The sequence below is a fragment of the Porites lutea genome, chromosome 5 (assembly GCF_958299795.1).
Source record: "Porites lutea chromosome 5, jaPorLute2.1, whole genome shotgun sequence".
Taxonomy (NCBI): Eukaryota; Metazoa; Cnidaria; class Anthozoa; order Scleractinia; family Poritidae; genus Porites; species Porites lutea.
The window spans coordinates 26,547,514-26,574,488 of record NC_133205.1 but is presented as its reverse complement, the minus strand read 5'-3'; the positions used below and the strand labels follow the sequence as shown (position 1 = coordinate 26,574,488).

The 26,975-nt window shown below is 40.3% G+C and overlaps 1 pseudogene; it reads left to right on the top strand.

The window, feature by feature from the left end:
- Positions 1–1,240: 1,240 nt before the first annotated feature.
- Positions 1,241–26,343, top strand: LOC140938155 (uncharacterized; annotated as a pseudogene).
- The last annotated feature ends 632 nt before the right edge of the window (positions 26,344–26,975 follow it).

Below are 26,975 nucleotides of genomic sequence, written 5' to 3'. Positions count from 1 at the left end.
ACCATGATACATTTTAAATGATTTCGAGAGACTTTAATAGCATTGGTTCGAATCTTCTAAATTGTTCATAAAGTGATCCTGGCTGCTTGAATTTCCTCAGTTTTCATGAAACACAAGCGATCCGCAATCTTTCAGTGGAACAGTAACAGTGTTCAACGATGTCGTTAAAATTTTTCAAAAATAATGTTGGCCGTATTTGCGCATGGGTGAATAATTTTGAATCATTATTACATTTTCTCGCAAACATTCGTGACAATCTATTGTACGGAAAAAGTACCTACAAAGAAATGCGCGTTAAATATTCATCTCATTAGCACTGTATAATAGTTGGACTGCGGAAGAGAAACTATGACTGTTTGAGGGGTTAAACTAACAACCGAGTTGGGAACCGGGTTGGCAAGCGAGTTAAACAAACTTTGGGCGATTTGGTTCTCCAAGTTGATTTGAGACAAGTTTTTTGGCTGATTTTTTTTTCTTTTTTGTTGCTTTTTAACAGAAATCTTCTTTGTCTTAGCCTAGCATCAGTTCCGATCAGGACTTTACTTCTAAACTATAGGGTTTCACCCGATTAGAACTGATAGAATGCCCTATTTGAAATTGAACCAAGAATTTTGAAGTCAGTCACGTTATAGCTGGGATTACCACACATTGTTCAATGACTTTCTTGTAACTTAGTCGATCTAACAATGCAATCCCTTACTCTATATTGAATTGGTAAGTGAAGTTCATCCACTCGCGTTTTGTGATGCACACACCTGACTGCAATTGGTTGTTGCAAATTTTTCGAGCCATTATGATCTGCTGTTTTCTTCGATTTCAAAACAAACAACAAATTTCTCTTCTGGCCGGTGGTCCTCACTTTTCTGTTTGTTTAGCTTTGTTTTATTATTGTTTACAGCCCATTGTTGCCTACCCTAAAATAATTTGTCCTAGCTAGAGAATAACCAATTGCAACAGCGTTAAGAGAAGTTCTGTTATTCAGAAGTTAAGCAAAAAGATCACCGCGAACAGATCCAAACTCTTTTTTGTCCAAACGATTATTTGTAGTCGCAAGTTTGTTTTTTTGCGCCTCTAAATGATGTAAAGTTTGCAAATAAATACGGCTATTTCAGCAGGTGGTATTCGCATTCACCGAGTTTCCAGGTCATTTTTTAGCCGAAAAAGCTGAAGCTTTAGCCTGCTTTGACTGATAAGATGAAATTAACTGCTAGGTTATGAAACCAAATGCTCAGACAAAACAATGGAGTTTCTTGTCCTTGTCTGTTTTAAACTTTGTTTTTCCGTCTTGATTAACCCCTCTGGAGGTGGTGAGGTGAAGATTAATCGCCAACGTTTAGGAGGTAAGTGAAAGCGTGAAACATCTTAGATGAGGCCCACATAAATTTCTTACGGGGTAAACTTTCTATTGATTTAAGACTGGACTTGATTTTCAATTTTAAACCATTTTCAATGTTTCAAGTACCTAGAGGTGACGTTTCTTTAAGATAAATTAAACCAATAGTATAAAATAAGAATCAGATGAAAATTTAAACTCATGGCCAGGAAATAACCAAACGATGTATAAAATAACCATTCGTTGTATTTTCTTTGTTTAGAAGCCATTAATTCATTCTCTCAGTATGTAATAAACAAGTTCTGTTCTCTTATTTGCCGTATCTACCAATACCGATTACAATTCTTTAAAGTCAACAGCTGTATGTATGGTTTAACTACTCCATAGTGAGGCAAATTGTCCAGGCCTATTTCAGGCTGAACAAATGGCGTTCATATGTCCCCTTTGACCATCTGCAAACACTTACGGCTTTCAAACTAAAGTTTGACTAAATGTAATAAAGCGTACTGGTCAAGTGCTAAACTTTGAACCGAGAAAACGATAACCTTATACCTTGGAAGAAAGGAGTACTTGCTAGAAATACAACGGAGCTCTAGATACTTTCCATTTAACGACCAAAGGGCAAATACTTTCTTTGATTGAGTTTATAATTATATTATATACATAATATTCAACCATTATTCGACGAGTAGTGCGCGTTGGATTTGAGATGGTGGATAATCATCTCATATCCAAAGAGCGCGAGTGGAATAATTGATTTATTAAAAACGCTCACAAAATATCGAGAATTCTTTCCGACTTTATTTGTCAAGACAACCGATTTACAGCTTGTTTTTAATTTTGAGCAGACTCGTACGTACAGTTACCACATTTGGAGAGCATGGTATAATGGCTCATATACCATGAGGCAAAGCCAATCACAGCTCTAGAATTGCATTATCCAATGATTCAGTTTTTAATGATATAAAATATATATTTTTCATTGAAGAACGTATAGCTGTTGACGATGTGGAGGTTTCTCGAACAAAGAGAGGTTTTGGTAAATCAGGGCCACCCTGTAACAGTAAGTTTTTACAGAGATTTTATCTATTATTTCAAACAACACCCGGAGAGTAAATTTTACGAAACTCGTCTTAATTGAAATAAAAGAGATCACAAAATAAATTTTAAAAAATTAAAGTTTGGTTGAAAAACATTCTTTTATGGAGCTTAACCTGTAACGCCATCTGCCAGTTGTTCCTTGAGAAAATTAGAAAGTAATGTGTGGGACGCCTCGTGTTTCCTCCTACACTCCTTTTGTGCTCTAGTTTCTTCCTGCGTCCTTTACTACAGAAAAGAGCACAGTCAAGGCTTCTTTATTTTTCAATCAGTCTCACAAGCAAATGTGTAATGGGGATTTGAGACACAAAAAACTATTAAATCGATGATTAAATAAACCAACTAGCAGTACCACTGCCATGCATTTTCCTTTCGTATCACAAATCTTTTGAATTCAAATACGACTCCCATCTGGCCATGGATGGGACGTTTGTCCTCCGCAGGGTCACTCCCGGCAATATCACCGGTACTCAATTTACACCAGGGTGAAAGGGGAGAAAAAGGAGCAAAGTTTCGTCTCTAAGGAAAGGCAAGATGCTAAGGCTTAAGGGAAAAATGAAAAAAATCCGAATTGAGTTTTTACTGTTCGATTCTAACTACTTTTTTTATTCTTGTCTTCATTTCAGTGGAGCATGGCGTTTACCTAGAGAAATGGGAAACAATCGACTATAACCGTGTTGAATTTCTGAAAGCAGATCCTCGTTATCCAGATCTACCTAGCTATACAACTTGTTTTCCCACGTTTGAGCAGCCCTCGAACTGGGATGACTTCTTTGGAACTCGTTTAAGAACATATTTTGTGCCTACAGAAAACGGCATCCATTACTTCATGATATGTAAGTTGTTTTCTTTGGCAATGAAATACATTCGTCACTGACAATCTTCGGATTGAAATGCAGTGTGAGTAAATACGAAAAAATACTAGTGGCAACGAAAAGTTATAGGCTTGTAACAAAGTTAAGAGTGAAAATTTATTTTCACCTAATTGTCTGGCAATTCTTCCATAACAAACGCGGCTTTTATTTTCTAAAATAAAAACTAAAATCCCCGCTACGACAACTATCACAACGAGCTTATTATCAGATCTTATGAATTATATTTATCTTGTCATGGTTTGAATTGAGAGACCCATCAGTGACATTGACCACTCCTTTGAATGGTTAAAAATAAGCAAAACCTTCTAATTTTTGCAGGTTTAAAAATGGTGGAAACAATTAACAACAAAATTTTAGTGTCCTTACGCTTTGCAATGCTGTAATACTTTGTTATATTCACGGGAACCCATTTTTTGTTACTGCTGTATTATTTTGGAATGACTGAAATGTTTTACTTAATTAACAGCATCTAGAGGTGGAAGTGATCTGTTCCTCAGTACAAATTACGATCCTAAGAACAAGGCTCTAATTTGCGCTGTACAAGCAGGATTTTCGACTGGACAGTATGAGTATGACAGGTGGGATATTTGTCCCGGGTGGGGGGGGGGGGGGGTACTCCCTATGATGATCTATACTGGAAGGCTTCGCCCGACAAGGGTATCTCCCGGGGATATTTGTAGCACTTTTATGATTATCACTTTTTAGTAGTCCTTTTATAAGAAAACAGATTCAAAATCCTTGAAATATCTGAACCGATCCAGTGACAATTTTGGTGATTTCCATCTGATTTCATAAATACGCTTTTCACCCTTTAAGTTTTCTGGCTATAGATGCGGTTTTCAAACAACGTTTGCGGTCTATACCCTCTTCTAAATTTTAAAAAACTCAGACTAGGATAATGAAGGCATATAAACAGCGTTATACGATTTTCTTTGGAACGCGGGCAAAAATCCATAATGCCTTCCAGTCATCTGTAAAATCGTCTTTGGGCCTGAACATGGTATTTCTGACCCAGATTTGAGTATATGTCAAGCTTTGACGTGTTTTTTCTTTGACCTAATTTAATGTCATCTCTCTAGTAATAATTTCGTTTATGGGGTCACAGTTTTCAATCGCAGTCTATTCGACAAACGACCAGAAACAAGTCAGTACCCCAGAGAACTTGACCTCAGTATGGGAGATCGTGGATAACTAGAAACACATTTTTTTGCATTTCTCTTCTTGCCGTAGGTTCAAAAAACAGACCTCAAACGCAGTATATATGAAGAAGGGAAAATACTATTACATGGAGGCTCTAATGAAAGATGACCATCAGAAGGATCATTTGGAAGTTGGTTTAAAAACACCAAGTGGAAAAGTTTTCGAAGTGATACCATCGGAGTTCCTTTGGACCACTCTCAAACAAATGAAGAGTCAGTATATATATTTAGTTAGTTCAATTTTATCCTTAGTTTAATTTTCATTTTTCTTCGTTTGTTTGCATGGTTATGTTGGATAGTCAGAGTTAAAAAGTGGGAATAAAACCAAAAACCAAAGGAAAAAGATGAACGTCAACTAACGTAACATTTTTAGGCTAATTTGGAAGCCTATTCAATGAAGATTGACCTCAATCTTCTCAGTCATCTGCTTCTCTCCTAATTCTGTCGACCCTTTCAGGGTATATTTTCTTTTCTTTTCTTTCAAATTTTAATAGAGACCAGAAAGAGAATAACCATCGATCCCGCTGGAAAACGCGGCTTAGAATTAGGAAATTTTAAAGATGACACGGTCGTCCAAAGCGAGATATTCAGTTGCTCCACAAAGCCGTGAAATTTTAATGTTTGTATAGTGTGGGGCAAAAACTTTCCACCCTTCTCCCTCACCATACAAATGTCTGTAAAATTCTGTGACTTTTCTGAGCTTTATCTTCGTTACTTTTCAACTCAGAGGAATATCTTTCAATCTAGGCAGCTTTACTGATTTTAAGACCGTTCTCTTCAGCCGTGTTGGTGGTTTTTTGCTAACTAACACCAATCAAAGTTGACAAAGAACCGTGGATGTTTCTATTAAAACTAACTTAAGTGTATTTTCCTCTTAGAACCTAACACGACAGAAAGTAAGGTGTTAATTACGGCTGCAGCACAATCAGGAGCGAAAGCAGGTAAATTTTATGGAGAAAAATGGGCGAGGGAGTCTGGTGCAGAAGCAGGGTACACGGCCGGTGCCATGGCTGGAAGGGAAGCTGGAACATCAGCAGGAGCAAGTGCTGGTGAGAAGGCGGCCATTAAAACAATAACAAAAGCACTGGAAGATGCATTGAATAAACTTCACGGTGATGATGGACACAAATTTAAGATCACTGTTAAAGACGGCACAGTGGTGTCGGTGACTGGTCCTGGATTGGATAATGAACCTGTTGGCAGTTCTTCTGGATCTACAGGTTATTCGTGGAGTGCGGGAGGAGGTGGTGGGGAGGCCGGTTCAGCCAAAGGAGCAGGAGGAGTCAGTGGAGCCGGTGGTGGTGGGGAAGGGAAAGGTGGATGGGGTGGGGGAGGAGGGCAAGGCAGAGGAGAAGGGTGGGGAGGGGGTGGAGTTGGAAATAGTAAAGGATTAGAGACAGGTGGAGCCGGAGAAGAAGGAACCGGTGAAGTAGGTGCAGGAGGAGGTGACAGGGGAAATGAAGAAGCCGGTGCAACTGGTGGAACTCAAGGTGGAAGAGTTGGGGGTCGTGGAGGAGCAATGGGAGCTTCCGGTGGTACCTGGGGTTTCGGAAAAGGTGGAAACTTTCAAAACAAAACGGGTGGCGGCGCCAATTCTAAGTCTTCAATGCCTCCTAATGCACATAGAAAGGTGACTTATATTCCAAAACAAGGAGAAGATCCTCAGACAATGGCAAGATCACTGGTATGGAGAGCTGGCGGTGCATCCAAAAGTAAGTTAGTCGTACTGGTATTTATCTTGCAGAAAATGGATAAAAATAAGCACGTGACGTCCTAGTACATCTTACAGAGATTCCAGCTTTTGTATCATGAACCATAATAGCTTTTCTTTTTTCCTGATTTTTCATAAGAAGTCTGAAACTTTTCAACAAATGCTCAACCTTTTCTTGTACCATAAGTTTTATTTGATAACTTCAAGGAAGAATGTGATCGCGATTTATGACAATGAGATGTGATCAGCTTAGTCTTATACTCTGATATCAAAACTATGATTTCTTCTTTCAGTTGTGGACAAAGGAATGTATACAATTCATTCAGGCCTAATACCATTCTATCAGGAAAACTTCACTCTCAATTTCTGCTGGCGATCGTTTGATGGGCAAATGTTCTTGAAGCCTGTATGCAACGTTTTCATTGCGCACGTTCCAGGTTTGTATAGTGGACAAAGTGATGGGAATGAGGATAGTGTTTCGTTTGAGTCAGCTTGCGCGCCTGGGTATTTTTTGAGACAGAAGAACTATAGACTGCTGATTAAGGAGAGAGATGGATCATCTCTTTTTGGTAAGTCATTGAAAGATTTTAGTGCATGAGCTTAGTCTGATAACCATTAGGTTAAATAAAATTTTTTTCGATCTATTTGCAAGAAAAAGGAAGACCAAGGATAAAACACAGAACCGATCAAAGGGCTTAAGCTTGAAACCTACGACTTGCTTGTCCAAAAAATTAGCTTTTATGTTCATAATAAATGCGACTTTTCTATTACATTCAGATTGATAGGAATGCTATTGACCGTTGTGCATGTTCAAGTCCAAAAAGGCTGAAACAGATTTAACAAAGAAGTCTGTTGGGGTTGACATATGCCATTGCAATTTATTATAACCATGATGACCAACTTCACTAGAACATAGCTATTTAGTTTCCCTCTAGAACATAGCTATCTAGTTCTGCTCTAGAACATAGCCATTTTGGGGGACCAGGTGACACCCGTCACTTCGCAATCGTAACATTTCTTGTTTGGAAATTGGGATTTGAATCTCAACAAATGCTGGAGTTTCGCCTCCTGTTTTCGGAAAGCAAATAATCCCTGAACTGTCTACCACATTGCGCAGCATTAAAGTATACAGCAGCTTAAGTTTGCTAATGTTCCTTTTTAGCTCACTGCCTTTTTAATTTTTGTTTTTTTTAGATAAAGATGCATCATTCTATATTTACTCAGTCATGAAGTATTTCCGAAATTTTCTCTTTCATTCCATGCACGATGACTGGTACATCTGTGAAAGTGATCAGCGCTCATCAAAACTAAGGACAGTCCGACAAAAGATTAAAATAGTTTTGGACTTTTACAATGGCGACCCGGATGTTCTCGATCGTTGCACCTTCTTGCTTTATCCAATACCTCCAAGCATGAGTAAGCTAAAAAACTGCCAAGGTGCGATTGGGCCCGTGTCACTTAACACCATAAATGGACAAGCACCTCCTGAACCGCCTCCTTTGGTGCCACCAAAACCATCAGTGCCCGTCTTGCCTGCGTGTTTGCCAACATGCCCGGTTATAAAACCAGCAGCGAATTCAACATCTCCAACTCCTAGACGTGAGTCACGGTAGTGTTAAATTGGACTACGAGTAACTTCCCCATTTTTCCTCAGGGATAGTAGAGCGAGCGAAACGAGTGCGCGCGTGAAAATCACCCCACACGAGAAAAGGCGACACGATGCGTCTCGCCTTTTCTCGCGTGGGGTGATTTTCACGCACGCTCGCGTTTCGCTCGCTCTACTATCTCTGAGGAAAAATGGGGACTACTCGTTTCGTTCGGGGAGGGTGCGCCCAGAGGTCCAACCTGGCCACTTAACCTTTTATATTGCACTTTCGACCAAAACGGTAACCCTTTCATTCATATTTCATTGAAAATGCCTGAACTAGTGGTACTCCTTTATGTACCTTTATAAAGGCATTTTGGTTATTAACGGAGCTGGAGCGACTTTAACTCATTTTTCTATTCAGTAACGTCATATATGTGAATGGATAAGCCCGCAAGACGAGACATTTCGAGAGACTTTGAAAGACTCTTTTGACTTATAAAATCCTTAATTGGCAGTTTTTCCTTGCTCTTATTATACCTCATCCCTTGTAATCCCAACCCTTCATATAACTAGAGCAAAAAATTGATAATAATAATACTAATTCGAGATAGAATTACTAAAAAAATTTGTAAATATAACCATGAAACCAAAATTCGAATGAAACCGAGTTCGAATTTAGATATTTCACGGGGGTTAATAACTTAAAATGATGATTGGATTCCCTTACAATATGAGCCGAGTACTTTCTCAGCTACACTGTCCATAATGTACTTGCATTTGAATTTTACAGAATGGTGTGTCGCTTTGAATTTCATCAACAATTTTGGTTTGCCTTTCAAACTCTTCTCATCGCTCAAACACGAAGGATATTTTATTACTGGGCCTGGCTTCAGACTTAAACTTATTATAAAGCGACCCGAGCTTCATAGCCACGTGACCTTCAATGCTGTTGACATAACAGGAAGAGAACTTTTCTTAAACGGACAGACAAGTGTTTCAGAGCCAGTGGTCTTAGGTTGTCCTGTGTTTTTGGACGTGCATGTTACAGCAAGTCTAGGCAATTCTGGTTGTCGAGCTTAAAATATTAAAAATACTCTTTTTAATTTACCGTATGAAACGCTGCGGCGTGCCCTGGATAAATTTTTAGGGATGGCGTTTACGATGCGGTGTTTATAACCACTCCATATCTCACTTTTTTGCTGAGATAGAATCGTAGTTGTTTGGCTTTTGACAGTTAACCGAGTTGTAAGGTACTAGTACTTATTATCAATTTTTATATCATTTTCGAGAAAACGCCGCTTCTTCTGATTGGGTGCGGCGTTGATTCGAGGACGGTGCAAATTAAAGACGCGAAATCAATGTGGTATAGTAACATACTCAGAGCCAAGATTTTTTCATTTCGTTCACTCTTTTGCGAAAGTATTTTTTTTCTGTAGGTGTGTAAATGCTAACAAAGCATACGGATGTTCCAAATAATCTAAGTCGCGGTTTGTTTGCAGAATGCCCAAGCAGATGTACCAACCGAGTAGTGTGCTTCTGGATTCATTCCTGTCCGTCACATTGTTGTAAGGCTACTGTTGCTTGGAGTTATTCAAAAGAAAAAACGCTGAACAGCAGGTGATACAAAGAGGGAGAACGTCTGCTGTGGAAACTTTTTTATCATTACTTGACTGCAAATGAACAACTTTTTTATTGTTTTTCAACATAGCAATGAGATTATTGCAACGAATATACGTATGTATTTGTTTGAACAACGCTATAGAATAAACTTTGATTGAATGATGTATAGACCTTCGCTTCAATGGCGCAGATATACAGTTGTTGGATGAGGCTGAATATGATATCAAAAAATATACCTAAAGAGGACCAAAGAGTGGTGCAGACTATTATAGCCAAATAAAAGAGTGCTGCAATCAAACATGAGAAGGGAAAGTCTGAACTGCGTACTATTAGGTTATGTTTACACCATACCGAATGGCTTTCTCGCCGGCACGAAGACCGTATCTGATTAAGAACAGTGATTTCGGCGCGCAAAGCTGCGTTACCCCGATCTCTAAAGTGGAGAGTCACAAATCGGATAGGTGTTCACACTGATACCAGATAGCTTTTCGTGTGTTGTCCCGAAAAGCTACCCGCATAGTATAAACATACATCTTAGATTGCCTACAAAACATGTTTGTCATATATGTCTTGCAAGTCAACTCTTCTTCTCGTAAAATGAAAATTGCTTAGCTACACTAAGGAATGAGCCTCGTTAGTAAAACTGTTTATCACAAGTGGAACTGACTGGTGTTGAATTCACTGCTGTTATACCTGCTCATAGTAAGGGTAATCCGAAAATGTCAACAGCCAGCGTTGTAAAACAGTGGCCCGTGAACTTGAGCAATAAATTAATCGGAGCCCGGAACAAGTGGATTATAATTCACCGTTTTTGTGTCTTAGTTGATGAGCCTTAGAATCATAACGATCTAAAAATTTTGAAACAATAGCCATGCAGTCTTCAAGGTTTGGTGGTCGCCAAATCACAGGCGGGGACAGGTGGTTTGAAATGTCAATTTTGAAGAAAAAAATCGTGTACCCTGTTATTTTTTCACATCCTTGGCGATGATGTGTTTAAAAAATGTCGTTTACTACGCCATCCTATTTATAGTGAGATTTTCCAAAAAAAGTGGACAAATCAAAGCAAGAGCGAATCCAGCAGGTAAGGATTTTTTTTCGCACTCCGCTAGCTATGAATCGTCTCGGACAGAAAACTTCCACTCTTCAATATTATGATATTTGTTAAAAAATTCAAAGTACTTGTAATGACATTTTTTATATTGGACTGAGCAAAACCTTGATTCTAATATTTACACCTGTAAACACAACAACATTTTTCACACAATTTGTGAACAAAATAGACCAATATTTATACAGCAATTATAGGAGCACTGATTGTGAACAGGTCAGTAAATAAAACAGGGAATAAAACAAATAAAATTCTCGTTTAATGAATAACCCACTGAGAATGGACAACAAAAAATTGAAGTTCGAGTTTGAAAAGCTAAGAAACTTTATATTTTGTGCCTGATTGTCAGTCGTTCAGAAAACTTTGCAATATAAATCGATATGAACATCGTACTTTGTATCTTACTAAAACGGGGAAGAGAGTGGGCAACGACCACGCGGAAAAGGAAATGAAAAATGAAAACAAAACAGGGAATAGAAAATAAAGTTACTAATTGTTGGGTTTTGTTCCTATTTTTCGTTTTTCCTATTTTTCTCCGCGAGCTCGTATCCCCGTTCCCCGTCTTAAAGGAGCTGTGTCACGGCAGTCCAGTTCATGTTGTTTAATTTTGCCAATTTTACTCGCCCTAAATTGCTATGGAAGCAAAGAAATTACAGGTAAATGACAAAATCAGAGATCCGAGACAAACAAATATGTCTCCTGAGCATTATTTTTGAAGTTGCAAGCAGCAGGGATCAACTTTGAAAAACTATTAGGCTGAACAGTTTTCAAAAACCCTAATTTCAATCCGTTTCAATCTTCTTCAGGTTTTGCCCATCCGTGACATCTGTTGTTTCTGTTATGTTATTTTAACTTTCCTTTAAAGTTTTGAGCCTTTAGTTTTATGTTTCTCTTAATTGAATGGGCATTTTGTGATTTCCTAATTTGGCTGAATTTCGTGACACAGTTCCTTTAATAACATCGCTCCGGGACCACAAAACGTTTGACTGAACTGGGCCAATCAGGCGCGGATCCACACCGGTTTCCACCGTTTTACGGAAATCGGTCAGATTTTTCTTAAATAGATATATTTTTAATAAATAAAAAACTTTCCAAGTTGCAAGGCTTTATCCAAGGTGAATGGAACTGGCCAATATCCTATCTGAGTGACTCGGAACCCCGAGAAAGGAGACTTTAGGGAGTTAAAATATAAAACATTTACCGGGGGAGCATGCCCCTGGACCCCCAAGAAGCTTGCGTTTTCGGCGCTCGTTGAGGAAATCGGTCAGCATTTATCCTAGATCCGCGCCTGACAATTGCCGACCTTTTGACCGCATTTTTGTTAACATATACAAATTTACATAAGACGAGGCTCACGGTCATTCCGGCCTATTTGTCTCTGGAGGTGCAGCAATTGATATCCCCTAATTTATTCAAGGGAAAATTAAGGGACCTGAATTTCAATTGTCCAAAAGCAGGTGTTTTCTTTTCATCTTTATTATTTTAGTTTTTATCTTGGATTCTAGATTAGTTAGGTAGTTAGTTTTCTATACTCGAATGTAAATGTACCTGAAGGAAATACCGTGTATAAATAAAGTTAAAATACCATACCATACCATACAGCCTAAAGACCGCGGTGTCTGGGAGGGTAGCCTGCGCGCAGACACTTTAAACCTTGTATATCCACACTATATGCGATACGTGGGCCGGCTGCACCGCAGGCTACCGGGAGGGGGGCTATTGCCATATTTGGGGCTATTTGGTATATGCCGTTAGTCTAGAATAAAGATAGAAATCCGGGAGTCTGAACAATTTTCCAAGAAACTGATCAATTGCATTGTCTATTGTAGGGTAAGAAAATCAGCTGAACGTGGCCCAGTCAGGGGGGGGGGGGGGGGATGGGAATAGGCTCCTGGTCCCGGTATAGGTCGGGGGTTTCAGGGTCCCAGCGGCATATCCCACCCAAAAATTCCTAGAGTATTCCCCCAGGCCCGGTGTGGTTTTGCACTTTTTCCGGGTTTTCGAATGCATATTAGAATGTGCTAGAGAGAGTTAAACAAACTTTGCAGTTTCGGATCCAGGACTTGGCTGCATAATATACAAAGATGGTAACCCTTTGACTTTGACACCTATGATTGTCTGTACTATTTTCCAGTGACTTCTTCTTCATCGTTTTTTATTGGAGGTTAAATAGTATTCCAAACAACTAGAGGCTTACTGACAGTTTACAGAGTATGTAATCAACAAAGTAATTAAGACGGAATCCACTAGGAAATCGGGTAATTTTAATTTTCAGTAGACAAAAACTTTGTACCAGAATAAAGAATATTGCATTCATTATTTTTTTACATTTTTCAAGGGCTAAAGACGTAATAAAACATCTGCAGTAACACCAAAGAAAATTTCTCATGGAAGTTCGAGAAAATGAATGTCAAATTTCACAAGAATTGTGATTACACAGGTAAAATTCAGAAAAATTTCATATGTAAATGTAATTTTTGTGAAATTTGAATTAATTTTGTCCAATGGAAATCAAAATTACTCAATGTCCTGGTGGATTCCGTCTTAAAGCCATTTTACCCTGATGGCTGTTGCCCCCGGGGAAAGAACCTTTTAATGTGTAACCGCGCGTTCTCCAAGGTAAAATTGTCTCGGGGAAATTTCCATATATAGATAAGCCAAAAAGAACGAACGAATTACCTATGACAGTTTCTATGACGTTTCCCTCGAAGCCCTCGGGAGCTTTGGGAAAAAGTCTAGTGCAACAAAGTACGTAAAGGGTGAACTTAAGTGAGCCCGTACTAGGTACGTATCCTTTAAGGTAGAAACTTGCAAGAGTGCTGAGTATGTGCTGGTGTACCGATAACGGAAGGATTCACAATTTTTGTATAAATTTTGCAATAATCATGCACACTTGCAACCATGGAATCGAGGGACCAGGCGATATAATAATTACTTCATATGGTGTAAGTTATGGCGTAATGGGTTTAATCTTCGCTACAGCTTGGGTGTTGTAACTCATTACATGAGTTAATTTTTCGCGTGTTGATGAAATATACATAACCAATCAATATTTGATCTTTATCGTTTGGAAGGAGCGGAAATTACCTTATTTGATTCTTAATTACTGATTTAAGACGCCAAGAGTGTTTAAAAGACAGTACTGGAAGTACGTGAATCGCAGGACCTCGCGTGGCACTTCGAGCGAACGGCAAGAAGTAGGAAAGGGAAATAAGGCAGTAGGAAAGAACATTTATAAATTTAAGAATTAATGTTATCCAATTTTATTACAAGCACTGGATGATAACCATGTGTTGACGAGGCAACGAAGAACTTTTGGTAAAGCGGATCCAGTTTGTCCTCATAGTAAGTAAGAATTTTAAGGGGTCTTCACTTGCTTAATTAATTTCCCCACTAAGAAGTCTTTTTTAGAACGTTGTTGTATTTACAAGGCAAAAACGCTCCATGTCTACCTCGTCATCAACAACAACAACAACTTTATTAACAGCAATGAAATACTTAGCATACACACTACCTACCTTTAGCAAAAGCTTTTCGAGGCAGACAGTGTGGGGACGCTACATACATGAACTGATACATTTTGAGACATTTTACGAGGAAAATAATAGAGATTTACAGGACCTCGAGTTGATTCTTCAGTTCTTAATTATTTTGCTCGAGAGCCTTTTGATGCTATCTGGCATTATATAGTCGTTGGCCAAATTTAACAAGCTCACAAGAACGAGGGAAAACATACGTGTGCACCTTGCAAGCACACATGCAAGGCGACCCAGTGTCCTCTCTCCTTTCCCTAGACTTCTTGCGATATCCCCCAACTGGAGAACTTTCTCGCACGCTCACGGTAGTAAGCTGTAGCGTAATTGTCGGAACTTGACTATGCCGTTGCTTATTCCGTTATAGTGACTAACGGCGCGTATTTAGAGAGATGGGACAGGATAGACTTCAAGCGAGTCAAATTTCTCCTTATGGATCCACGCTATCCACACCTGCCGTCCCAGTCACTTTGTGTTCCTGATTTTCATCAACCTCAGAACTGGACAGATTTCTTTGGTGCTCGGATGAGAACTTATTTTAAGCCTCTTCAGTCAGGATACCACATATTTATGATTTGTAAGTATTAAAGCAATGGTTAGTGAATACTTCTTACACTGGAAACTGTTGTATGTCAGGGGAAGTCTTTCTTATTAAATAATAAACAAATAAATAAAGTGCACCGTAATACGTGCGAAAAGTATAGTTGTCAGGTCGGTGAAACCTGAGATCGCGAGACTTCTCTAAAAGCAGACTTTCATCAGACGCTCTGAATGATGATGATTTATTAATAAAGATAATAATAATAATAATAATAATAATAATAATAATAATAATAATAATAATGATGATGATGATGATGATGATGATGATGATGACGACAGACCAGCGTATCACGAAATGGTTTATTTTGCTCATCAAACCTTAAACAAGAGACCTTTTGTCCGAGGTGGCATCTGCCCGAACAGAGCCGAAGAATGTTTGAATAATCGGAAACCTTCTATGGGCGGGACAAACTTGCGTACCACGGGGGGTGGGCAGTGCTAATTGATCTGTGAAGAACGAAATCTCACTAGGGTACCGACGAGAATATTTTATAGCTCCTCATTCAGGAGCTATAGAGAGCTATTCTACTAGAAGTAGCATTCCATATGCAATACTGACGTACACAAATTGATAGTCTTTGCTTCAGCTTCTTAACACATCAGGCACTGAGGCAGTGAACTGTTCTGAAAACTTGATCCGTTAGTCCCATCATTGACATCATTGCATATTTTTTAATGAACCCGCCGCGTGCGTAGACTTCGCCCGATACTATTATGCCGTTACTACAAAGATTTCGTTCATAGTTATCCAAGCAGCGGAGAATAGGTTCTCAAACAACTGGCTTTCTTTTTACGCGACAACGCGCTTTGAATCGAAAAGGTGTGATCTTTTTATTTCGGTATACAGCACAGCACGTGCATTAAGAGAATGCGAGTTACGCACCAAGTGCCTATGGTTTTTACTTACAGAGAGCATAGTGGTTATTAGAGGAGACTGGTTATGAGAGACAACAAACATCAAATATAAAAACAACGGTGCACAATCCTTTGTTTTATGGCAAATCGTGACGAAATAAATTAATGGGACGTAGTTACTGGTCAAAAACATCAAAATGCTAGGAATGCTATTGCACGTTCGTTGTACACCGTCAGGTCCACAAAAACATAAAGCAAAGGAGTCTGACAGGTTTCATAACCATTCCAGAATATTAATTATGCACAGAGCACTAAATTTTGTCAGTAGGCAAGAGTAAGCAAGTCCACACAAATCCGAAAATTTTTGAAGCCACATACTTCCGTCTACAAGAAACTAGTGAATGCGGTCACCGAAACCGCATTGTTTTGAAACCGGTTTCAAGAAAAGTTTAACGTCCCGTCCACACAGAATCCAGATAAAAACTATGCGGTTTTAAAAATGTTCGGATTCGTGTGAACATGACCTAAGTGTAGCGGCATAAGCTGTGTTTTAGTAGAAGTAAAAAAGAAGGTACGATTTTTTTCAATCTTTTGCTCACATAATCGTTTTCATCACCAACACAAAATATCCTTTTTATAGATCGATTTGTTTCATTTAACAACGAATAACAAAACTAAGTACCCACGATAGCTTGGTCAGTTTTAATACAATGAAAAATGATAAATTATAGAATTAAGGTTCTGGAAGGTGTTATCAACCGAAATGTAATTCTTCATATCATACACGGCTTAATAAATAATCATTTTTTACTTTCTCTGACAGCATCAAACGCTGGCAGTGAATTGTATATCAGCCCAAATACAGATCCGAATGACAAAAGAGAGATTGCATATGTAGATGGAGGTTTTCCCAGCAAACCATATGAGTACGATAGGTAGGCAGATATATATATATATATATATATATAGCGCGTGCAAGTTTTCAAATTTGTTCGTTATCATGTAATAATGGTGTGCTATGCTTGTAACGGCCATTCACCCTGATGAAGGCCGTTTAACACGGCCGAAATATAGGTGAGAGACGGAAAACATATTGTTTTACTCTTCACTTGTGGTACTATATTTATTGAGTTGTGAAGGGAGTGTCTTCTAAAAGATGCTTGTGATAGGTTATATATATATATACAGCATTTCATTCTATTCCTAAAGGACCTATTAGGCTGGCCGGTTTCTGTAGGCTCGCTTACCAGCCACTGCTCGAGGAATGAGCGCGTTACTCCCTCAAGAAGGACCAAGACCGGACCCAAGAGAACGGAGGAGATTTCCTAGGTCATTGACATTAAAAAAAAGTCTGTTACTTGCAATTAACTACTCTATTTATCTGACTTACGTATCTTACCCTTTTTATTCCAGGTACGTAACCCAAACATCTACCCCTGTTGAACTGAAAAAAGGAAAATACTACTACATGGAAACTGTCATGAAAGATGACCATCAGCCTGATCACTTAGAAGTCGGACTTGTGACGCCAGACGGGACACAGTATAGTTATATACCCGGCTCTAAATTCTTGTGGACGATGTTGCCATTACAACCTTGTATGTATAGAAAGTGCAAGGCCTTTTTTAAGGGATCCATTATATTGGTCCAAGTTGATTCAATATTGTTGATTGTGGCCTGTTTGATGCCTTTGATCACGAAAGATATTGCATGGATGATGTTTGACGATGTTTGATTAGATTTAAATTTGTTGAGACTGTTGAAGGCCTAAATGTAATTAAGTCCTAAATGTAATAACATTTTGTCCTAAATGTAATAACATTTTGTCCTAAATGTAATAACAATTTGCCCTAAATGTAATTAACTCAAGCTGCCAACTACAGTAATTACTCGAATAAGCCCAGCCCTCAAATAAGCGCCGCATGTGGCGCCGCGGCGCTTATTCGAGTAAATACGTTACTAAGCGGTATTGCTATGGTATTAAGCTCCGCTCTCAAATAAGCGCCGCATTTTTGGAGAAAAAAGTTAATAAGCGCTGCGGCGCTAATTCGTGTAAATTCGGTACATTTCCTTATGCACTGTGAAACTTAACGTTTACAAATAAATTGCTTGTAAACGGCAAAGTAACAGTAAAAAAGTTTTCTATCGCTTAAATATTGCTTTTTTTAGAAAAATACTGTTACTTTGCCGTTTACAAGCAATTTATTTGTAAACGTTAAGTTTCACAGTGCATAAGGAAATGTACCGAATTTACGCGAATTTATTACCTTTTTTCTCCAAAAATGCGGCGCTCATTTGAGAGCGCAGCTTAATACCATAGCAATACCGCTTAGTACCGTATTTACTCGTATAAGCGCCGCTAATTAACTCTCCCACCCCCTCCAAATGCGGCGCTTATTTGAGGGCGGAGCTTATTCGAGTAATTACTAAAATTGGCAGCTTAAGAGTTTATTACATTTAGGACAAAATGTTATTACATTTAGGACTTTATTACATTTAGGGCAAATTGTTATTACATTTAGGACTTTATTACATTTAGGACCGTTTATTACATTTAGGCCTTCTACAACTGTAAACTGTTGTCCCCATCCAAATGGACCTAGCACAAGCCAAAAATATTGGATAACGTTGTACTAATATATTGGGTCCATTTGAGTGCAATTGTATTCAAAAATAAATGCTACTGACAGTTTCTCAGGAAGCAATGACAGGTACGCGGTAACCGCGAAACCTCCTCCGAGTACAATGTCGTATTGTGTCAAATTACGATCAATAAGTCCACTATCCTATGCTATTGATATTCAGCCACAGTAGGTACTACATAACGAAGATGGTTTAAAACCGAGAAAGCCATCTCACCCTCTTTTTCACTTCCTGACATATAAAAATATTTTTTTTCTACTACAACGCGCTTTTGTAAAACTAGCTACAACATAAAATTCTGGATCAAAGGCCATTCTCCAGGCTGTTGTTCTTGTGCAAAATCCATGGGGCCTAATTTATCTTTTATTGATAATGTTTTTCTAGCAAAAAATGCTACCTACAAGGCATATTTGATAAAGGTAGCGGCATTGGCTGGGGCAAAAGCTGGCTCTTCATTTGGTTCGAGCAGGGCAATGAAAAGTGGTGCAAAAGCAGGCGCCAAGGCTGGTGCCATGGCGGGAATGGCGGCAGGCGCATCAGCTGGAGCCACAGCAGGGGTAACAGCAGCTATTAAAACTGTGATAAAAACACTGCAAGAGGGTTTAAATGAACTTCATGGTGACGACTTGCATAAGTATAAGATCAATGTTGTAAACGGTACCGTGGTGTCAGTAACTGGTCCCGGGATTGGTGGAGCTGCAGGCACTGCGGGTACCGGTGCAGCAGCAGGGGCAGGGGCACCCGGGACCGCAGGGGCAGGTGGAACAGTAGGGGCCGCTGCAAGTGGTGGAGCAGCTGGGGCAACTGGAGCTGTAGGAGGCGCAAGTGCAGGGACTGCAGGAGCTGCTTCGGGAGGTGGTGTAGGTACCACTGTGGGTGTGGGAGGGGCCGCAGCAGGTGGGGCTGCTGGTGCTGCAGGGGGTGTTTCTGCAGGGGCCGGAGTAGAAGCTGGTGCTTCGAGTGGTGCCGTTACAGGCGGTGCAGGAATGCCCGGTAGTGAGAGTACCACGGGAGCAGCAGGTGGGGTAGTAAGCGGGCAAGTCACATCACCTGCCGGCGCTGTAGTGGCAGGTGGAGTTGCACTGGCTGGTATAGCCAGAACTCCACCTCAGAATATGACCTATATTCCAAAACCAGGAGAAGATGCCCAGACCGTGGCAAGGACTCTCATCTATAAAGGAGGAGGAGCAAGAAAAAGTAAATAACGTTTTGATGTAACATCTTAGGCTAGCCAATAGGTTTTTCGGGATCCGGGATTTTCTTTACTTGAAGCTCGGGATTCGGGACTTTAAAGCAAAATGGGGGCGAGATTCGGGATTGAAAGTATGCTTGGCTAATGAGATGCCAAAAATAAAGACATTAATAACAAACCAGCAAAGAGAAAAGCGACTTGAGGTTTCCCGATACTTCGAACGGACAAGCCGTCCTTCTTAAGGGGATTTAATGAAGAATGGGAAAGTCATTATAGACGAGTAGCAGTTGGAAATTTGATACAAAGATAATTGGCTAAAAAAAATAAATGGGCCAATAATGAGAAACAATTCAGACAAATGCCAAAAATAACCCTCGGGATTACGGGATTGCAAGAAATTTTTGAGTCGGGATTGCGGGATTGAAGAACCCTATTGGAGACCCTTAGGAGACTTTGTAATTCCAGTAAATGACGTTATCGAAAGAATTTTTCTGCAGCATTCGGTTAGCCGTAATGCTGTAGAAGGCCTAAATGTAATAAACGGTCCTAAATGTAATAAAGTCCTAAATGTAATAAAATTTTGTCCTAAATGTAATAAAGTCCTAAATGTGATAACAATTTGCCCTAAATGTAATAAACTCTTAAGCTGCCAATTACAGTAATTACTCGAATAAACTCCGCCCTCAAATAAGCGCCGCATTTAGGGGGTGGGGGAGTTAATTAGCGCCGCGGTGCTTATTCGAGTAAATACATTACTAAGCGGTATTGCTATGGTATTAAGCTCCGCTCTCAAATAAGCGCCGCATTTTTAGAGAAAAAGTTAATAAGCGCCGCGGCGCTAATTCGCGTAAATTCTGTACATTTCCTTATGCACTGTGAAACTTAACGTTTACAAATAAATTGCTTGTAAACGGCAAAGTAACAGTATTTTTCTGATAAAAGCAATATTTAGGTAAAAGAAAACTTTTTTCTGTGTTTGAATAGCCTGATATAAACACTCGAGGGGTTGGGAGAATTCGAGACAGTTATGCAAACCCTCGACGTCGTCTCAGGTTTGCATAACTGTCTTGAATTCTCCCAACCCCTCGAGTGTTTATATCAGGCTATTCAAACACAGGAAAAAAGGTTTCTATTACTTAAATATTGCTATTTTCAGAAAAATACTGCTACTTTGCCGTTTACAAGCAATTTATTTGTAAACGTTAAGTTTCACAGTGCATAAGGAAATGTACAGAATTTACGCGAATTAGCGCCGCGGCGCTTATTAACTTTTTCTCTAAAAATGCGGCGCTTATTTGAGAGCGGAGCTTAATACCATAGCAATACCGCTTAGTACCGTATTTACTCGAATAAGCGCCGCGGCGCTAATTAACTCCCCCACCCCCCCCCCCCCCCCTAAATTCGGCGCTTATTTGAGGGCGGGGCTTATTCGAGTAATTACTGTAATTGGCAGCTTAAGAGTTAATTACATTTAGGGCAAATTGTTATTACATTTAGGACAAAATGTTATTACATTTAGGACCGTTTATTACATTTAGGCCTTCTACAAATGCTACTCATGACAACGTGGATATTTCACACAATCATCTTTGCAATCAGCTATCAATTTGGGAAATTTAATTTGTTATCCATCTGTCATTCATTAACGTGCTTATTTCCTATTCACTGTCATCGTAATTCAAGTTGTAGTGACTCAAGCATGTTAAGACATAACCCAAATGCCTAATTTCCAACCATAAAGAGTTTTAACTTAAGGATTTACCTAAACAGCATCCTTAATGTCCTTGAATCTTTTAGTCACCTGACCTGTTCAAACATTTTTCGTAAGCAGGCGCACATTGACCACCAAGAGGATTAGTACAGTGAAGTGAAAACCAACATATTTCTATGGTTTTCGTCTTGAAGAATATGTCCTGAATGTCCGACTGCACTTTACCGTGAAAAAGTAATTTTGAAGAATAGGTCTCCTAGCATTTTTTATAGATTAATACCTCAAGTCCTAAAAGGTCAAGGAACTGTTTTTCTGCCTAACATAATAAGTGATCGTTAAGGCTAATAGCCAGAATAGGACATAACTTGCTAAAGTTGCTGACTTCGCGGGGGTCAAAGATCATAGGACTGACCATGTTTGAGGAATCCTTTCTTTATCTGACCCTAGAACTATACTGTTCTTGAATTTAATCTTTTTTGTTTGTGTCGTTTATTCATTTCTTCTCTCCACAGTTGTGGCAAATGCAATGTATACCTTTCATTCATTGGTCTTACCGTACCTTCAGGAAGATTACTTCCTCAACTATTGCTGGAGATCAAAGGATGGTCAGTTGTACTTGGATGCCTGGTGTCATGTTTTCATCGCCCGCATTCCCGCATTGTATACAAACACTCAATCAAAAGACACCGTTTCCTTTGAATCTGCTTGTGAACCTGGTTACTTTATCAGACAAAAAAACTATAAGTTTCTACTTAAAAAAAGAGATGGCACGGAGCTGTTTGGTAAGAAACCAGATTTTATTGTATGTTCTAGCGTTTGAAGAAAACATGAATTCTTCCCTTTTAAATATTAATTTTAAAATTTTGGTATTTCGCTATTAAGACTAGAACGTACAAAACTATTTAGACTCCTAAGCACACTAATGTTCTGAAGAAAATTTGAAATATTCTCAAAATATCAAATTTTGGAGTACCCTGGGTACCAGAGTGTTCTCACGCGTGAAATGTTTAGGGACCGCCGGGTCATTATTTATCGCCTGGGGGCCTTTGAACGTTATTTCACTGAAGTGACCCCCCCTAATAAAATTGGATGACTTTTGCGATCCCCCCCCATGTCTTTATTTTCCAAGCATACTTGAGTGATCCCCCTCTGAATCCTTCCAAAGTTTTAAGCGGTTCCCCCTTTTGGGTTCTCAGTTACGACTGATCCCCCCTTTTGTTCTCCTAAAAATCAAGTGATCTCCCCTAAAATCGTCCTCCTCCCACTCCGGCGATAAATAATGACCGGTCCCTTACGCGATACGGCGGGATACTTTGTCGGCCGCAGCCAGAAACAACGCTCTGCGCTCACTCTAGCTTGCTCACTTCGCTCTCGCGCCGTCGAATTGTCGAAAAAAGGAAAGAAAAACGTCTGTGGACAGGCTTTTCCTCTGACGTTTGACAATATAGTGATCATGGGATTTTAGGGACGGACCATTAGAAAACTTATGGGAGGGGGCGGGCGAAGTGCAAAAAAAAAAAAATTCATGCACGCCAATTAATCCTAAAAAAATATTCATGCTATGGCCTAAAAAGAATTCATACAAGGAATTTGATAACGAAAAAAAATTCCTGCGGCTGGAAAATTCCCCTCCCTCCCCATAACTTTTCTAATGGTCCGTCCCTTAGGAGTTGAACTACCCTTTGAGGGTCTCAATGGGGTTAACCGTCAGCTGTCTAACGGCCTAAAAATTAACCATCAACCGTCAAAGATGCAGGTCAAGATTAACTGTTAAAAAGTTTCAAAGTATTTCGAATCTCACTAGATCAGCTGATCTCCAAGGACTCCAGTTCCCACATCCTCAAAAACACTCTTTCTAAACATTACTGAACAGTACCTTACAACCTGGTTATATCGGAAAACATTTTGAAATATTATAAATGAAAGACCAACACAACCCTCAAAACATATCAGTTAATATTAAATCATACACAAGTTAATATTTACATCAACTTACATCGACTGGACTAAATTTCTACTTTAAAAAAAACCGTCAACCGTCAAAAGCTCTGAAATTTAACCGTCAGCCGTCAAAATTGAAAAAATTTACTGCCAACCGTCAAAGTAGCCTGTGAACAGGCCTTTGGTCCCCCCAAACAGAGAGCCTGTTCACAGGCTACCGTCAAAGCTACCATTCCATTGATACCCTCCCATTTGGCAAGGGACTCTTATGAGGCGCTATATTGTGGGACAGCTAGACCTACCAAAGGTTTCCTGAAGTGCACAGTCGCGTTCACCTTCACCCTTAGCCTTTCCTCTATCGGTCGGAAAGTTCACTGATGAGATAGCCTTGAGCTGGTTTTGTATCCCCAAATAGCTGATCATAGCTGTAAATGGCTTTTATATCACCAAAAGAAAGCCGAAACTGTTTAATATATTTTTCATTCATTGCTCTGATATACGTTTTAAAATAAACATTTTCAGATAAGGAAAGTTCATTCACCGTTTACAATGTCATGAAGTATACTCGAAATTTAATGTTTCATTCGACGCACAAAGATTGGTATATCTGTGAAAATGCCGCAAAGAGGAAAAATATGCACAAGAATTATAACCTAGTGCTAGATTTTTACAAAGGTCAGCCAGACGTTCTTCCACGCTGTAGCTTCATAGGCGAACCACTTCCAGAAGGCGTGGATAAGCGAAAGAACTGTTATGGCGTTCTCGGACCAGTAGAAACTCCAGCGATTAGTGGGCAACCGCTCTCGCACCCGGCTGGTTTGGTCCCGCCGCCAACACCATCACCGCTCGTTGGTCTTCTAGCATGTCTGCCAGTTTGCCCAGCGACTGCTACGACTCCACTTCCTGGGATTACAAGTGCTCCTATCCCAAGCAGACGTAAGCCATTTCCGTATTTCCTTAACTCTTTTTTTTTAACGGTAATTAACTTGTGACAAATATTTAGCCTGCTTTGCAGCCGGCCCACGCACAACCTCGTTCCCACGGTTCTCTCCTACCCGCGCGAGGTTGGCCCACGCGCTCGTCTAAACCACGTTTCACACTATCACAAGCTCAATAATCGTCTCTTGTCACGAGCTGTTAGTCGTGTTTGGCCTGTCATCACTCAATTCAAATCGGACTAATCACAAACCGCCAAGAAACTAGCCAATCAAAAACGCCGACATATGTCGTTACGACTCTGCGGGATTCGAACAAGGTGATTCGAACACGATATTGTACCAGCCTCCTCCCCAGGCGCTTCGTTTTTCGCATGGCAGAGGCGAGCGCGAAACGCGAGTGACTGGTGATGAACCGCAATGGACCATGGGAAGGGTACAGACAGCAGGCGAAGTTAGGCAGGCGAAGCGACGTCTCGCCCGTTGTCTCCTTCCCGCCTTCCTTTGCGCGCACATCGAAGAGAGACGTCTGGGTACGAGGCAGATATTGTACACTATAAATTCGCGTACGCTCTATACAGAAGGTTTAGAGCGTCTGCGACGCATGTACAGGCAATAAATAGTTTACTGTTTAAAAGATATACATGCGCAGTTAGTGGATATAACCCTTTTATATCGTTTTCGTGCCAAAACACCGACACTTCAGTCGGTAATAAAAACGAGTAGCGTTGGATTATCTATAGGTATATGGAACAATTTCGTTAACTTCAGAATAGCCTGCAATTGAATGCGAAAGTAGACGGTTTCTAATCAAGCTATGCCGGTGGAAGCCTAATAAAACGAACTGGACAAATAGTTGTTTCACTAAATGAGCATGTTTATCTTTTTAATGAACAACTTTCATGGTAAGAAACAATGACTAAGAGGAAGATGCAAGAAACAGACGATGTCGCAATAACGCAATTTCCGAAAGCGTTTAAGAAATTGACCATAATAACAAAGGACCAATCACCGTGGAACATCAATTTGCTACATAAACTTTTCACGGGGCTCGACACTTTCAGATTCCATTAACCTCGAGTGTTCACTAACGTCCGCCAATTCAATAAAGTTGACCTTTCAGTATAGAAGCTCCTTCTTCCTTACTTTTCCTTTCGTCCAAGTTTCTCTTGAAGGGAAAATACTTTAGACCAGCCTAGTCCCCAGGCGTTTTCGGTTCGGTCATTCCTGGACTCTACCATGCCATGAGCTGTGACGTCACCGAGAGATACTCGCAGACTTCGCGCAGACAACGGATAAAGAGAGAACGCTTAGGGGATCTTAGGGACTAGGCTAACTTAAGACGATTATTGCCCCCGCAAATATCTATCTGCAGTATCTGTCGTAACCGTTCATGAGTAGGTTGTTGCCGCCTAAAATGTGCGCAATTTCCCCTATTTGTTTCGGCTCCAAGCGTGGCTATAACCGCCCTTTCACTACCAGAATGAATGATGGAATCTCAAAAGATGACTCTAACTTTTGAGTCTGGATGAAATCCTATGGTGTGGCCATTCAAATGAAACCTCTTTCCCAGTATTTTATGACATGGTGCTATTTGTTTTTCAGCATTCTACAAAAGAAATTTGGAATTTTTGTCGAAATTTGACTTTGGCCACTTTTGGCAGTGAGCGGGTTAAGTCGCTTAAGCGTGTTCGCTTGACCTGTCGCTGATATGATCCTCCATCTCTACTGGATCTGTTTCATTACTTTGTGGAACGGATGTAGACTACGAGCAGTCTCTCTTTTTTCTTGGTCCGTCGAGCAAAACACCCGAGACACGCAAATAACCACGCGCGTGACTAAAGGTGCGAGACGGGAGAGACTCGACATTATATTCTTTTTTCTTCTCGGGCTGCCGCCCTCGTTTCTCGCCTCTCGCGGCTTCGCCGCTCAACGCTCCCGCGCGCGTGCACTCCTCTTACAGAGAGACTGCTCGCAGTCTAGAACGAATGTATCAGTCACCATCACCAGCCCCAACGGGTTCTAAGAAGAGCATTCATGGAAATATTCACTTTTTAAGTCTTTTAATTTCAGCTGCATGCGTCACATTGAACTTCATCAACCTCTTGGGATTTCCATTTAAACTGCACTCTTCTCTTAAACACGAGGTATATCTCGTCACTGGATCTGGCTTTAAACTGAGGTTTTACATAGACCGACCAGAGCTGCACAGTCACGTCATATTTTATGCCGAAGACCCAGCTGGAAAGCGAAATGTCCTTCTGAATGGGCAGCCAAGTATTACAGAGCGGGTGGTTTCTGATTGTCCTCACTTTGTGGAGGTGTTAGTGACAGCCCAGCAAGGTTAGCAAAATATTTAGTCCTTATCTTTTAAACTGTGACAATTCAAGAGTATCTTTGCGCCAAAAATAGCTGGGAATCGCATGAAGACTTCGTATGAAGTATACCTTGCGTTCGCATTAACTGCGTAAGCAGAACTGAAGACATGGATAAAATTTAAGATTTTTCTCCTGGCTTAGCTTCACCATAACATGTTCGCCAAGTAAATAAATATACCTAGTGTAAGAAAGGTTTTTCGTCTTCACAGGTCCTAGTCCTGCCAATGCTTTAAAGCCTACACCAGCACCACCACCTCCTCCACCACCGCCACAAGCAGCACCCCCACCACCTCATCCGCCACCTCTGCCGCCGCTACCACCAGCAGCACCTCCACCACCAGCATCACCACCTCCTCCACAGCCGCCACTGCAGACAACAGTTGCACCTCCACAGACTCCACCACCAGCACCACCACCACCACAAGCAGCACCCCCACCACCACCATCACCAGCAGCAACACCAACACCACCACCACATCCACCACCGCCACAAGCAGCACCCCCACCATCGACTCCACCTCCACCACCACAGTCACCGCCGACAACAACAGCACCTCCACAGACTCCACCACCGGCGCCGTCAGAAGCAGCCCCTTCACCACCTTTTTCACCACCAACACCTCCATCACCGCCCGCCCAAGCTCCATCAGCA